This window comes from Stigmatopora argus, chromosome 5 (genome assembly GCF_051989625.1).
Source record: "Stigmatopora argus isolate UIUO_Sarg chromosome 5, RoL_Sarg_1.0, whole genome shotgun sequence".
Taxonomy (NCBI): Eukaryota; Metazoa; Chordata; class Actinopteri; order Syngnathiformes; family Syngnathidae; genus Stigmatopora; species Stigmatopora argus.
In genome coordinates this window covers 11,730,174-11,744,976 of record NC_135391.1, presented here as the reverse complement: position 1 = coordinate 11,744,976, position 14,803 = coordinate 11,730,174, and the positions used below count along the sequence as shown (strand labels likewise).

The 14,803-nt window shown below is 39.2% G+C and overlaps 1 protein-coding gene and 1 long non-coding RNA gene across 7 annotated transcripts in view; one reads left to right on the top strand and one right to left on the bottom strand.

Moving 5' to 3' along the window:
• LOC144074626 (uncharacterized) overlaps positions 1 to 145 on the top strand; it is a 282,179-nt gene extending 282,034 nt beyond the window's left edge. For all 5 annotated transcript variants that reach the window (XR_013300335.1, XR_013300336.1, XR_013300334.1 and 2 more), the window contains one exon: positions 66 to 145. The gene's annotated coding sequence lies outside the window, so the exon portion shown is untranslated. The remainder of the gene's footprint in view (positions 1 to 65) is intronic.
• A 46-nt stretch (positions 146 to 191) lies between these two features.
• On the bottom strand, positions 192 to 12,830 carry LOC144074625 (uncharacterized). 2 transcript variants are annotated; one of them, XR_013300333.1, is made up of 6 exons: positions 12,693 to 12,820; positions 11,995 to 12,118; positions 1,467 to 1,630; positions 1,198 to 1,275; positions 572 to 637; positions 192 to 489 (listed from the first exon to the last, which is right to left on the bottom strand). It is a non-coding gene; the product is annotated as an uncharacterized LOC144074625 (long non-coding RNA). The 2 variants fall into 2 exon arrangements; XR_013300332.1 differs by lacking the exons at positions 192 to 489; positions 572 to 637; positions 1,198 to 1,275 and having other exon boundaries at positions 1,282 to 1,630; positions 12,693 to 12,830.
• Between the last annotated feature and the right edge of the window lie 1,973 nt (positions 12,831 to 14,803).

Sequence of the window (14,803 nt, the reverse complement as noted above, 5' to 3'; positions counted from 1 at the left end):
CTCAATGGTCTTTTTTTTCCTTTAATTTTTGGTGTTTATATTCCAAGTGTTGCTTTTGTCTACAGGTGGAGAACACCAGCTATGCCAATCAATGTGATCCTAAGTGTGCAAATGTATTTCTTTGAATAAAAATTCTAAAATGTCATGTTGCTTGCATTCCTTTGCTAATTCTATGAAGAAAAATACATGAGTATATTTCAAAGGTTTTATTTTCCCACAATTGAGAAATGCAGATCTTCCAGCATTTAAAGATGAGGTGGTGTTTCCATTGATGAATCTCTTCTTGGCACTGGATGGAATTCTGGGGAGAAAAAAATAGACTGGGGGCCAGTTAGGTTTTACCAACATGAGAAAAACCCATCTCTCTTTTCAGATGTGGGAGATATGGAAAACATAATGGATAGGGGCCCTCAAGATGTTGGTGTCAAAGGCTGTGCCATGCTCCAAAGTCACCTTTCTTTAGCAATGATTTGGTAAACTTGGGTGGACCTTTAAGAGAAGCAAAATAGAGTATTTTTAGTACACATGACATGAAAATAATAAATCAAATAACCTGAAAAACAGGTCTTACGTCATACACGACTTCTTTGGTCTTGTAGATTTGGACAGCTTCCACCATCTCAGTGGCTTTAAACCTCTGCAAAACACCACAGCATGATTATGTCATTGCTTATTTAACCGTTTTGATGCACAAATGACTCCCATTCAATCAAAAAAATAAAATACGTCTCACAAAGCTCTTAGACGGAGGAAAAATGGTTGTTTAAACGAGTCAAAAATGACCCCTGCGCTACGGTTGAATGAATGTCTCGCTTAGGTTTTGTCAAAACCACATTTAAAAATCAAAAGGTCCAAGCCCTGAAGTCTTCCTTTAGGAAAGGGAAGGGCAAAGGTATATACGTATTCTAGAAGTGTACTGTTTATTCCTTACACCTCCACTTGATGGCACTAGTGTGGGTGTGAGTTATCCACACAGGATCTTGCTATTAAAAATCAACGCCAACCCAGTTAAAGTGTCTTCATTCAAAATTGGAGTGTATCATGATGCTAAACAAGCTAATTTAGGAAAGCCGTAAACACTGGTCGCTGATATCTAAACATTACTGTGACAACAAAATTTCCCGACTACGGGCTGAATAAAGTTTTCCAATCCAATTACACGGGTAGAGGAATTAGAAGCTATTAAAAAAGACTCACTTTGCCGACAAACTGCTCCTTTTTGGCCGTTATGGCCACATTCTTGATGTTTCCCAGCAGTCTATCCTCGTTGAGGGACTGAAACACACAATGGAAGGGTTTCTTTTTAAACATTAAGAGCAATAGGTGATGCAATGTAGCCAACTTGCTAGCAAACATTTGTGTTTGCATCCACCTCGGGGCTACATCACGCCAATGAAGCACGTTCCCGTCAAAAAGCACTCTTGAAATGAGAACTGGGGCTACGAAATCCCCAAAAGACAAAGTACCGAACGCGCTGCATTGTCCTGGAAGAAGTTTGTCGGCTCTTTCTTCGGGAAATCGTCAATTCTGAGCAGCTCAGCAGTCCAACGCGCCCAGCCTCCGGCTCATCCGCCATTTTGAAAAATGGCGGCGTGGCGGCGGGTCTTTTGAACTCTGACCACAGCCACGCCTATTACACATAGACACAAAAAAAGAGATCGTTTTCATCATAGAGTGCATTAGTCAGGGGGCTGGGGCTGCAAATACTTTTAGGTTGGGCATTAATACTTCAAAACAAATACATTGTTTTCATAATAACGTACTGTAAATACTTTTTGGTTGGGCTTTAATACTTTAAGATACAATATTGCACATTATGAACATTGCGGTGAGATGCACTTCAGTGTTTGTTTTTGACTTCTAAGGTTACATACTTGGATATGCTTTTTCAATTGGGATTCATTTGGCTAAAGCAGGGGTGTCAAACATACGGCCCGCGGGCCGGAACCGGCCCCCAAGGAGGTTCGATCAGGCCCGCAGGATAATTTGAAAGTGGAAAAAATGCATAAAAGACATGGAATTAATATTTTTAATTCGCTGCAATTCATGGATTATATTTTTCAGCACCAATTAAAGTTTTGTGTCTTTGTACAATCAGTGGGATCAGTTGCAATGCATATTTGTGAATGATAAAAGTCAATTGCACATTTGTCTAAGGAAATATGAGGTGTTTCATGAAATGTTTTGAAAAAGGATAGTTCATTCAATTTCAATATTTTCCTAATGTTCTTGTGCTTCTTTACACCAAAACAAAGGAAAGACATGATATTTGGGTTATTTATAGCAGAGCATGGTATAATTTTAATGGTCCGGCCCACTTGACATCTCCCTAGGCCGTATGTGGCCCACGATGCCAAATGAGTTTGACACCCCTGGATTAGACTCATCAAAAAAGTACAAATTGTGACTAATGTGGATATTTCCATACTTTCATACAGCATTTCTTTTGAGGTGACAGCAATTTACATGATTATACAAGCTGTGGACTAGCATAATGTCTTTTAATATCATGAAAACTAACAATAAGTCTTAACTAACCATGGTGAGCTCATTTTCATGAGATACTGAACTCTATTAGTTGCATGGACTAATCTGCAGTTTCCCATGTAAATTGCATTGTTTTGAAAATTTGTACACCCACCAATAAAAGTATTTCCTCCTACTGCAGGAGACATGCTGAGCAAATAGGACCACTTGCTCACACTATGAATCAAGGACGCCAATTAGGGATTCTGTGCTTATTGAAATCCACTATTAATTGTGGGAAAAATATTATAATCACTCCAGGGAAGCAAGATAATTTCTAAATCCATCTACCACCATCTCACAGCCGTCCTGTAAGTATTTGTGGCAAATTTCCTACACAAACAAACGCAAGAAAACATGTATAAACTGTGCTCATGTACAGATTGTGATGATTTCGGAAGAAGTGTGCACATATATGTATGTATGTACAGACGCTCCCCTACTTACGAACATTCAACTTACGAACAACGGTACATACGAACATGTCTGCAAATTGCGTTTAAGTCCAAAAATGTTCGCAAGTCCAATTTTGTATTTCGCCTTTTTCGGAGTAGTACTTCTTTCCGCCGCTAATACCAACGCCTGGCGCTGTGAGAGCTCAGCTCACCCAGCATCTACCTTCTTCTTCGTTGCAATGCGGAAGTGCGTGAATGTATCTCCAGTGTGCAAAGAACCTTTTTCATTTGTATCATTAAATATCTCATGCATCCAATATTGAATATGGTTGGTAAAAAGCTAAAGGCTTCTATTGAGGGAGTTGCAAGGAAGAGGCAAGCCATTTCATTTGAAACGAGTGGCAATAATAACGAAGCTTGATGCGCGTGAGAGTGGTGAGCGTTGCACATCGTTCGACCGTCAGTACCATTTATAAACAGAAAGATCGAGCAGCAGGACCCAAATATTGAACGTTGCACAAAGTTTGCAAATCAATTGAATGATGCCATACAGTGTTACCGCATCATTTATGATGAAAAAAAGAAGAAAACTGTGCAATTGTCATTAGGTCGCTTCTTTTGGCCAGTTTCTAATACATAAATCTCTCTCTCTCTACAGTACTGTACATATTCTCTCCATTTTATTAAAAAAAAAATTCAGTACAAACCAATGTGTGTTACTTATACAAGCCTTAAACATACAAATGCACTTATATAAACCTTCAATATACTTATATCGGCCTTAAACATAAATTATAATACAAAATATAGCACTGAATCAACTTACAAACAAATTCAACTTATGAACAATCGCTCGGAACCAATTGCGTTCGTAAGTAGGGGAGCGTCTGTATATCATATGCAAACACACATATCTATACATATATATATATATATATATATATATATATATATATATATATATATGTATAAATCATATTGTATTTTAGATCAGTCAGTGATGCAACATTTGAGTTTTGTTTCCTGAGACAATCGAATATATATATATATATATATATATATATATATATATATATATATATATATATATATCAGTGGTGTACCATTAGGGCCTTCAAGGTCTTCTCTGCTGGCCTAAGAAATATCTGAATCATATATTATATTTTGTGCATCAATACTTAATAATTCCAGATTGTCTGTTAGCTTCCTTTCATTGCTTTCCCGCTGGTTGCACTTCTTCCAGATGTGTGTTTTCATATTGACCTTCACAATCAGTTCTGCAGGCTCTGCTGCATTAAACAAGCGTCGATAAGACTGTTGCTTTAACCAATCAGAATTCGATTTTGTGAGGGATACGTCATTGCCTTCTTGCAGGCGTATATATTTGTAGTCAAGCTTTTCCAATAATGACAAATTTAAGTATGTATACTTCGTGGTGTAGAGGTTTGTTCAACTGACTTCCATGTGGGAGGCTGGGGTTCGAATCCCAGTTGGGAAACATTTTCCCTTAGTTGTTTCTAGATATTTGTAGTCAAGACCTTCCAATAATGACAAAGTAAAGTGTGGCCAATTTGTGGCGTAGAGGTTCACTCACCTGACTGCCATGTGGGAGGCTTGGGTTCAAATCCCGGTTGGGAAACATTTTCCCTTAGTTGTTTCTATATATTTGTAGTCAAGACCTTCCAATAATGACAACATAAAGTGTGGCCAATTCGTGGCGTAGAGGTTTGTTCACCTGACTGTCATATGGGCAGCTGGGGTACGAATCCTGGTTGGGAAACATTTTCCCTTAATTATTTCTATATATGTGTGACTTTCCAATAATGACATAATGAAGTGTGGCCACTTCATGGTGTAGAGCAGGGGTCTCAAACTAGCGGCCCGCGGGCCAACTGCGGCCCGCGGGACGATAATTTGCGGCCCCCGTCTTAATATGAAAGATCGATTTTTTTTTTTTTAATTTTTTTTTTTAATTTTTTTTTTTCATTTTTTTTTTTTTTTTTTTTACCCCTTTCCCCATGATGGCGCCGTTTAAGTGGCAGCCAGTGGCAGTAGCTCTGTCCACTCATGTTTTTCTTGTTTTACAGCATGTTTTACATGAAAAATTAGAGGGAACATTGACATGCTCCTGCTTGTGGCAGGTGTGATACTGGTGTGCCGATAGCGAGCAATGATGATGTCGTGACCGGATGATTCGCCTAAAGACGTTTCGCCGACGGATGTTTGACAGACGGACAGGTCGTACTAGTATTTGTTAGTTTAATGATTAAATACAAATACTAGTATTTGTATTTAATCATTAAACGCTGTTTTCAGCTGGATTTGACCGAATTTGAGAGCATTTTGAGCCGTTTGGCGAATGGACGTCTATAGACGTTTTTTTGCCTCCATCGCGATATCATCCAGTATTTGTATTTAATCATTAAATGCTGTTTTAGGATGGATTTGACCCGATTGCTGTCATTTTACGGCTCGGTTCTGCTACATCTGCCTGCCCAAGAGTGCTTATTCCCGGACTGCCATTGATGGTAGACGAACATTGATTTTTACTATAATTTGGACAACACCGGCGGCGGGCCGGATTAAAAATCCTAACGGGCCGTATATGGCCCGCGGGCCGAGGTTGAAAAACTTGTACACACACGATCCGGCGGGGCGAGCGTTCGAATCCCGTTTCGGCGAAACCTGCCCGTCTGTCAAACGTCCGTCGGCGAAACGTCTTTAGGCGAATCATCCGAGTACCGATGATCTCGCTCACACTGGTACTCAGTGCGCTCAGGGAGGTTGTCTTTCTGCTCAGACCAACCAAAAATTAGAGGGAACTTTGGTTCGGAGCTGAATGAACCAATCACGGTGAGGTATACGGCTCTGGAGGGCGGGACATCGGCCGGGCTGTCCAGTGCCTCGCTCACTCACTCATTCATTCCTCCAATCAGCTGGGCGGAGGAGAAGCCGTGAGGCCGATCACTCCGCTCGGCGCGCACACTCCTCCGCTGCTCTCAGCATAGAACTGAATGAGGCGCTATGATCCGTGATCCAGCCTGTGTCAGTGTCTGTAGCCATCTCCGCGATTGAAACGGAGAGCGAAAGTGCACATGCGCCACAAACCCGCGCGAATGAATGTGAAAGATCAACCCGAGACTCATTCCAAGTGGAAAAACATATTACAGAGCCCCAGAGATGTCTCTTTCAAAGCCTGCCATGAAGAGAAAGGTCGGTGATGAGCACAGACAGTTTCAAGAAAAGTGGGGAGTGCAATATTTCTTTGTTGAACACAGGGGCACCCCGACGTGTCTCATTTACACTGAAAAAGTTGCGGTGCACAAGGAATACAATTTGAAACGTAATTGTACTATGAGACATGCTGAGGAGTACGAAAAATACCAGGGAGATGAGAGAGCCAACCAGGTTGCCAGTCTTAAAACACGTCTTCTGAGGCAACAGGATCTCTTCAAGAAGGCTACCAAAGACAGTAATGCAGCAGTCAAAGCTAGCTACGCCGTTTGTGAGTTGATTGATCCTGTGCTAAGTGATCCCAAATGGCTCATGGACTTGGCTTTTCTTGTTGATATCACACATGAGCTTAATGTACTGAACAAGAAGCTACAAGGCCAGGGGCAACTCGTCAGTGCTGCCTATGACAACGTGAGAGCATTCTGCACTAAACTTGTGTTATGGAAAGCCCAGCTCTCTCAGACAAACCTTTGCCATTTCCCAGCATGCAAGGCTCTCGTGGATGCAGGCACACCATTCAGTGGTGAGAAGTATGTTGAGGCCATTTCGAAGCTACAGGAGGAATTTGATCACAGATTTGCAGACTTCAAGACACACAAAGCCACATTTCAAATTTTTGCGGACCCCTTCTCCTTTGATGTGCAAGATGCCCCTCCTGAGCTTCAAATGGAGCTCATTAACCTGCAGTGCAACTCTGCACTCAAAGCCAAGTTCAGGGAGGTGAGTGGAGAAGCAGACAAGCTTGGGCAATTTTTGAGAGAGTTGACCCCCAGCTTCCCTGAACTTTCCCGAAGGTTCAAGCGGACCATGTGCCTTTTTGGGAGCACATACTTGTGTGAGAAGCTCTTCTCCACCTTGAACTTCAATAAGTCCAAGTACAGGTCCAGACTTACTGATGAGCATCTTCAAGCTCTACTGAGGGTCTCCACTGCTTCCTCCCTCAAGCCAAATGTTACTATGTGAGAAGAAGTGCTGCCAGGTCTCTAGCAGCAAGGAGTAGGCAAGAGAAGCCGTGTTCAGAATATTTCATGTTCAATGTTCCATTCAAGTTCAGAAAGTTAAAGGTTAAAGAGCTGTTAATACAGAAATTTGAAACGGAATAAAAATAATTCATTTTCTCTACTTAGCCAGCCAGTGAATATCTACTGTATGCTCATTAGTATTATTTGGTTTTATATTACTGATTGATTTATTTTTTATTCATCTTTAAGTTAATTTATTTAATTCATTATTTTTTGTTAAAAAATAAAGATATTTGATAACGTTGGAAAGTTTTATCAGTGCTTTTCTTGTGGAAATCCTGATGCGGCCCAGTCTCACCCAGACTCGGCCTCTAGCGGCCCCCAGGTAAATTGAGTTCGAGACCCCTGGTGTAGAGGTTTGTTCACCTGACTGCCATGTTGGAGGCTGGGATTCAAATCCCAGTTGGGAAACATTTTCCCTTAGTTGTTTCTATATGTTTGTAGTCAAGACCTTCCAATAATGACACAGCAAAGTGTGGCCAATTCATGGTGTGGAGGTTCGTTCACCTGACTGCCATGTGGGAGGCTGGGGTTCGAATCCTGCTCTCGTTTGACTGATCACTACACTATGTAGTTCAGTAAATGGGTAATCCTTTTTTTCATTGAAATAAAGACTTAGTCATTTTTTTTCAGCAAAACAATTTATTTCCAGTCAGCCGAAGGCTGACCGGAAGACAGTTGGGGTGGGGGGGCCTTCGGCTGACTGGCGACACCATACAGTCGTTGACTGGCGACACCGGGACGTGAACCCTCGCCTCCCACTTGGCAGGCAGGTGAGTGACCCACTACAGTGACTACACCATGAGGCGGTCCGCCTATACATTTGTCATTTGGTGCTTTTATTTAAGGAAAGACTGAATGACTTAGTCTTTTTTAATGGCAAAATGTTTCATCGTCCACCGAGATTCGAACCCTGCCTGCCCACACGGCAGTCAGGTGAACAAACCTCTACACCATGAAGTGGCCACACTTTACTTTGTCATTATTGGAAAGTCTTGACTACACAAGGTTTATTTTATTTAAGGGAAAAATAACTCCCAAATGGGATTTGAACCACAACTCCCCACATGGTGGTCAGGTGAACAAACCTCTGCACCATGAAGTGGCCACACTTAGCTTTGTCATTTTTGGAAAGTCTTCACTACACACGGTTGTTTTTATTTAAGGGAAAAATGATGACCAACTGGGATTTGAACACTCTCTGCCCACATGGCAGGCAGGTAACAGAACCACTACACCATGAAGTGGCCACACTTTACCTCGACATTATTGGAAAGTGTTGACTACACATATATGTACAGAAATATTTAAGGGAAATTGTTTCCCAACCGGGATCCGAACCACACCTGCCCACATGGCAGGCAGGTGAACAAACCTCTACACAATGAAGTGGCCACACCTTACCTTGTCGTTTTTGGAAACCCTTGAGTACACACGGTTGCTTCTATTTAAGGGAAAATGACACATGAAAATGATGGATTTTGGTGGGTAAAATATGGCTATATTCCTAAATAATATTTCAATTGTATGAGGTTATTATTGATGATTTTTATGTGTCGGAGCTGTAGCTACAGTAGAAGTTTTATAGCCATAAAATAGTTTTTGAGGGTTGGATTGATTCCGACAGCTGAAGGCGCCGCTAGGAAATTCACGGACTGCCACTGATATATATATATATATACATATATATAAATATATATATATGTATATATATATATATATATATATATATATATATATATATATCAGTGGCAGTCCGCTGTACATCAGCATATAGCCGACGTAGTTTATATATATATATATATATATATATATATATATATATATATCAGTGGCAGTCCGCTGTACATCAGCATATAGCCGACGTAGTTTATATATATATATATATATATATATATATATATATATATATATATATATATATATATATATATATATATATATATATATATATATATATACGTATATATAAACTACGTCGGCGGTTCTCTGAAGAAGGAGGAGCTGCCTGCTGATGTACTTTTGGTAATGCTGGAGGCACAACTCAGGAACAGAGTGTTCTTGTGGGTGTACATAGAAGCTATTGGCAGATCTTCACCTATCCAAAAAGAGTTTTTCTAGTGCAGGAAAGGAATTTAACCTCAGGTGGAGAATTTATACATATACACCTTTGGCTCATTCTGTTGCCCGTAGCCCTTAACTCATTCAATTCCATTGACAGTTAGATACATCAAATCCATTCCAAATGGTATTGAGTCATCATGTCAATCTGCCATTGACAACAATAAACGTCCAAAAAAATTTGATTTCGGTTGTCTTCTTAATAGATTACAAAAATGGAAAGATTTCAAGTTGGCCCATTAGTATTTTAAAGCAGCCCTCGGAATAAGTTTGGACACCCATGAAATTGATTAAAACACTATTTTGAACTCAGCAAATAGTAGTAGCATTTTGTAACAAAGCGCAAGGCATTAATCAGTTTGCAAACAACAGAGAGGCCAAGTCGATGACAATAGAATATATGAGTGAGCAAATTAAGTTGATGGTGACAAAGCACAACGTGCCACCAAAATATAGTTTCTTATATACATTATATATATTTTTTCATATACAGTTTATGCCACAAGATGACAACAACAAAAGAATGAAAATGCAATGAATTTACGAATGCTGTACAGCAAATCTGCAGAGGTTCACTGAAAATAGAGTTGCTTGCAATCCATAGAACATGTAGCATGAAGCGACTAATATAAAATGAAGAGAACACCTCGGGAGGGAACATACGATGTCTGTCAGAAACCTCAGTATTCCCTTGTTATGCATGAAATCCAAGGATAATTAGTTGTATCATGTGAAAGAGGGATGCCAACCATGGCGCATGAGGAAAAATTGCCGCATAGCCGGGGGGCCATTGTTTGACGACGGCTCATCAAATCCTTACTTTAAATTGAAGGAGAATCTAATCAGGTATTTTAGCAAGGTGCCTGCACCTGCTGGGCAAACATTAATTTCACCTTAAAAGAAGAAAATGATGTGTGGGAGTAGGATTCAGAGTGTTCTGACATTTTTGCTCTTAGTGGGTTGTTTAGTGGTTGATTATCACTGTCTGTGATATTTAAAAGTTGTGATTGGAATTTCACTTTTGAGCAGCGGTGATTACACAGGAATTATAAGGCATTATGAAGTGAGATGGGCCAGAATACTGGGAATAGTAGTTATAACGGAACCGGTTCCACTGGCAGCCATAAATACCCAGATGGCCATGGAACAGTTGAGCAGACAATTATTCAATTACTTTTGGTCCCTTAAGATGGAAATCTGCAAGTAAAGCACATTCTGTTTGTTTTTAAATCTTGTAGTGGTGTTTAGTGTCCTTGTCCTAATATTTACGGTCTTCTGAGTTATGAATGGTTGCTTGTCTTTATGACTGCATATAGTCTGGACGCATATGTGACTCCATTCTTGGTCAAATGTAATTTCTAGGGCTGCCTGTTCACATTATTTTTAGCAAGATTCCAAATCAGATCTGGGCCTGTTCAAACTGGGCCACATTACTGACCCATCTAAGATATTCAAAGAGAGCAGCAATCAATAAAACCAAGAGGGATGGAAAAGAATTCCAATCTCAAGATCCCTTGATAAGAACGACCTGCTGTCAACTATGTCTCTTCCATGTCCTCTTTTCCACCGAAATTGGGTTGCTTCCATTGAATTTCTGCTTCCTTCCTCATTCAGAAACATGGGTTTTTAAAGAAATATATGATATAACTGATATGATATTGATATTATACTTTTTAAAACTGAAAAAAATGTTAATTAACTCTTTATCTCAAACATAGGACAAGATTCCCCTCATCCATTTAAGATGTAAAAAGTATTTCTGTAAAGTATAGGTTCGAGAAAATATCTGTAATACAGGAGAGATTCCAGATTTATTTGATGTCATGTCACAATCCTGTCAAAATGTTTAATTGGCTCCAAGTTAAGATAGTGTAATGGGTTTGTGAAGTGTGCAGACCTCCATGTTACTGGTCAAAGATCTGAATGGTGGTCGTAGAGTCTCGTTGGAGAAACACGAATTAAAAACTAAACCCTAGTTAGGGGAAGAAAGACACAATGATTTGGGGCTAATTAAGGTCCATCTGAGGGTAGACCACCCGGTGAGTGTGTCCAAGTTAAGTATCTATCTGTTATAATAGCTGTAATTGCTTTTTAACCAAGAGTGCACCCTAAAAACACAGACTCAGCACTATTCTGTCCTTCAAATAGTCAGGAGCATCCTGATGGGACTTTGTTCCTCTTTATTTGCATTAACCTGAGTGTCTTTAAACTACTGATAAGAAGACATCTTCAGAATGGTGCCGATAAGAGGATGTTTTTAGTCTTTATTTAATTTAGATGCAAGTCTTATCTGTTTTCTCTCTTATGCATTTTTCACTTATCAATAATCCTTTTTCAATTTGGGTAGGGATTAGGCCAGATTTAGGGAATTCCGGCTGTTAATACTATCATGTCAGGGGAGCAGGTGATAACGACACCAACTGCTTCTGTTTGTGCTACAAACCACTAAAGAGATGTATTATTTGTCAGTAATACATTTTCTGACAGCTAAAAGTGATTGTGATTTTGGTCGTCTTCGATATAAGATAATGGCTTGATTTTACAGCGTGCAGGGATTTTTTTTTTTCTATGACCGCCCCCAGCATCAAGAGTAGGACTTTTCCACGAGCAAGAAATTGAGGTCATACTTCGCAAAGGAATTTTTGCTGTGATGTTAGGATATTTGAGTCCAAAGTGACATTATGAGTGCAACCTACCTTCCAGAAATGTTTGTGATTGCAAATGATGTCATCTCATGGTCGCTTCTCCAGAGGCCAGCCAAATATAGTCACTGAATTAGTTTACTGTGCTAAAGTGGACATCTCATTCAAGCGTTCAATGCTATAAGGGCATCCAGAGAAGGGAAGAAATATAAGACAAAATTACACTCATACACTGGCATTACAGAAAAAAAACCGTCATTTCAATATATTTTTCATAACATTACCTGTGACAAAACTCTAACTTTGCTTGCAAAGGTACCTCATTAAATAATTCATATCAGACATTATTTCAATCAGTTATACACTATGTACAATTATTAGGCAAATTCTGAACACATTATTTTATAGATCATTTCCAATTTGCAAGTTGCATAAGCTTGAAAACTAACTGGATGAAAGCATGTCATCCACATGTGGGGTCTAACAAGATGAACACCCTATGTAAACATGTAAATGGAATGTGTAAAGACAAAAACTGTGAAAAACTATTTCAGAAAGATGCAGAACTTGGGAAATTCTTAAGCTCTGCAGTTCCAGTTTTCTTGACAACTTGTTTTTTTTCCAGTGGCTGCAGAAAAGAGGAAACTAAAATGGGGAATTGTTGCTATAGTTTTTAGTTTCTAGGCTTTTAAAACTTTCATAACCCCACCCAAAAAACAATAAACAAAAACATTAATCAACATTAGGGTTACCTGCCGGTGACGTGGTAGTACTAGACTTGGAAATCGGTACTAATTCCTTGGTCCAAGTGTAAGCTATTATGATTAGTTTCATCAAGTATTGATGTAGTGATCTGATAATAGATGAGCGCTGGAGATCGTTACAGTTTGAAAAAGCTTAAACAATTCTGCAAAGCGGAGAAAATGTGGAAACATTAAAACCATTACTGATAAACTCAGATTACATTTTACAGAAATGCTGGAAAAATGTTTTGCACATTAGTTCGCTCTCTTCTTTTTTTTAACATGAGAAAACCATACATCTGAACAGGCAGTGTGGAACAGTGTAGACCTTTTATATCCACTCCAAAGTACCCACAAGTCAAAAGGCATCTCGTGAAAAGAATGGAGTTCAGATGGCTTTAATTACCAGCGACATGAAAACTACAGCCAAAAGAGAAAGTGCCACTCACCCTGCTTTCATTGACACGGTCCGGCTGCAAAAACAGACTTATACGCTGTGACAGACAATTGTCTTAATGACCACTTTCAAAAGACCTTTTCGGGTTAACAGCTCTCATGTGCACACATCACACACTACTGCCTTGTTAGTTGTGCACTATCCAATAATTGCATGCCCGTTGGTAGACTACTGTCGTGATTTAAAACATCGAACGACAAGTTTTAAGATTTCCTACGGGAACACCGCACGTGGCCTCAAACATGCTGAAAGGCCCAGCATGGACGGCGTCGTGGGCCTTCTAGTATTGTCAATTGCATAATTTGGCTTGATTGAGCAAAAGCCCCTCTGCATAACAGCAGGGACAGCTGTTACTTGACCTTGTTCTTGCACATTTACTGGAAATGAGCCCTCATTTATGCATATTAAGCAAGTTGGTTTAAGCATTTTTAGGTGGACTGGATTTATTAACATATGCCTTCAGTTCCTCGCAGACAAAATGCTGGATTTATTCATCTTTGTTCTTTGAAAATATGGTGCTGTTGGCTTCAATAAACTGATCTTCAACACTCACTCGAGCTGATCCTGCTAAAGCTGCTGCCCTTCTGACCTGATCTCACATAACTGTTAGAAGATAAATGGATGGAAATGTGAAAAGCATGTCATTTTTATGTCTCTGTTGTACATAAAGTACAGTTGACAGTCAATGGGTTGCTGAAGCCGACTCAGCATTTTTTCCGCATCACATTTATTATGGATGAGGGACAAGAGATTGAGAGAAACCGCACTTCCTCTTCTAGTATTGTATATATCAGCAATGTACCACCTTAGCAACATTCTGTGAAAAGCCAACACAACATCTACAGTACTGTTTACTGATGAGTCAATATTACATGATCTCTGAGAAACAGCTGTTTGAAGCAGTGCACTTCAGTCCCACAATAAACTTGTATTAATATCTCCCTGGCAGTGTCAATCAAAAATAAGTGTCATCTTTTTTGTGATGGCAGCATTTCTGATGACGCACCTGCATTGGGATCCGTAAGAGGCAGAGGCCAAATAACTGTGTATAAATGATAGCAGCAGGGAAACAAAAGCAATGTGAATCTTTAACTCCTTAGTGAGAATTCCAATTAAACTAGTCTCATCAGAGTATTTTTTTCTTTGTAGTCGTGGAACTTTTATTGTTTTGGCTTATTACTTCATTTTATTGAAAGTTTAAAAGGGAAATAAAGAACTTTTTTTATTTTTTTTATTTTTTTTTAGCCAAAAGCAAATATTCACTTTGTGGTGCAAACTTGTCACATCACACAATACAAGCAAGAGTTAGCAGAATAAAGAAAAATATTTTTTAAGCAATAACAAGCATCTCGTGCCATTATAAAGGCTAAGAGGCTGACTTATACTTGGAAGCTGCATGTTTGTTTACTTCTGGTGGAAAACTAAAGCTAGAATGAAATATAGTCTATCATTATATTACACAATTATGAAACCTAAGAAAAAAAGTTCAAAGCTCCTTCAAGAAGCACAAATTTTAGGACTATGATTTTGCATTTTGAGGCTCAAATGACACTTTAGAACTTGAACACAAATTCATTTCTAAATTAAGATGTCCTGATTTATTTGTAATTTATTCTACTAGCCATAATAGGGTAGTTGCAGATCATATTGATGAAAAAAAATA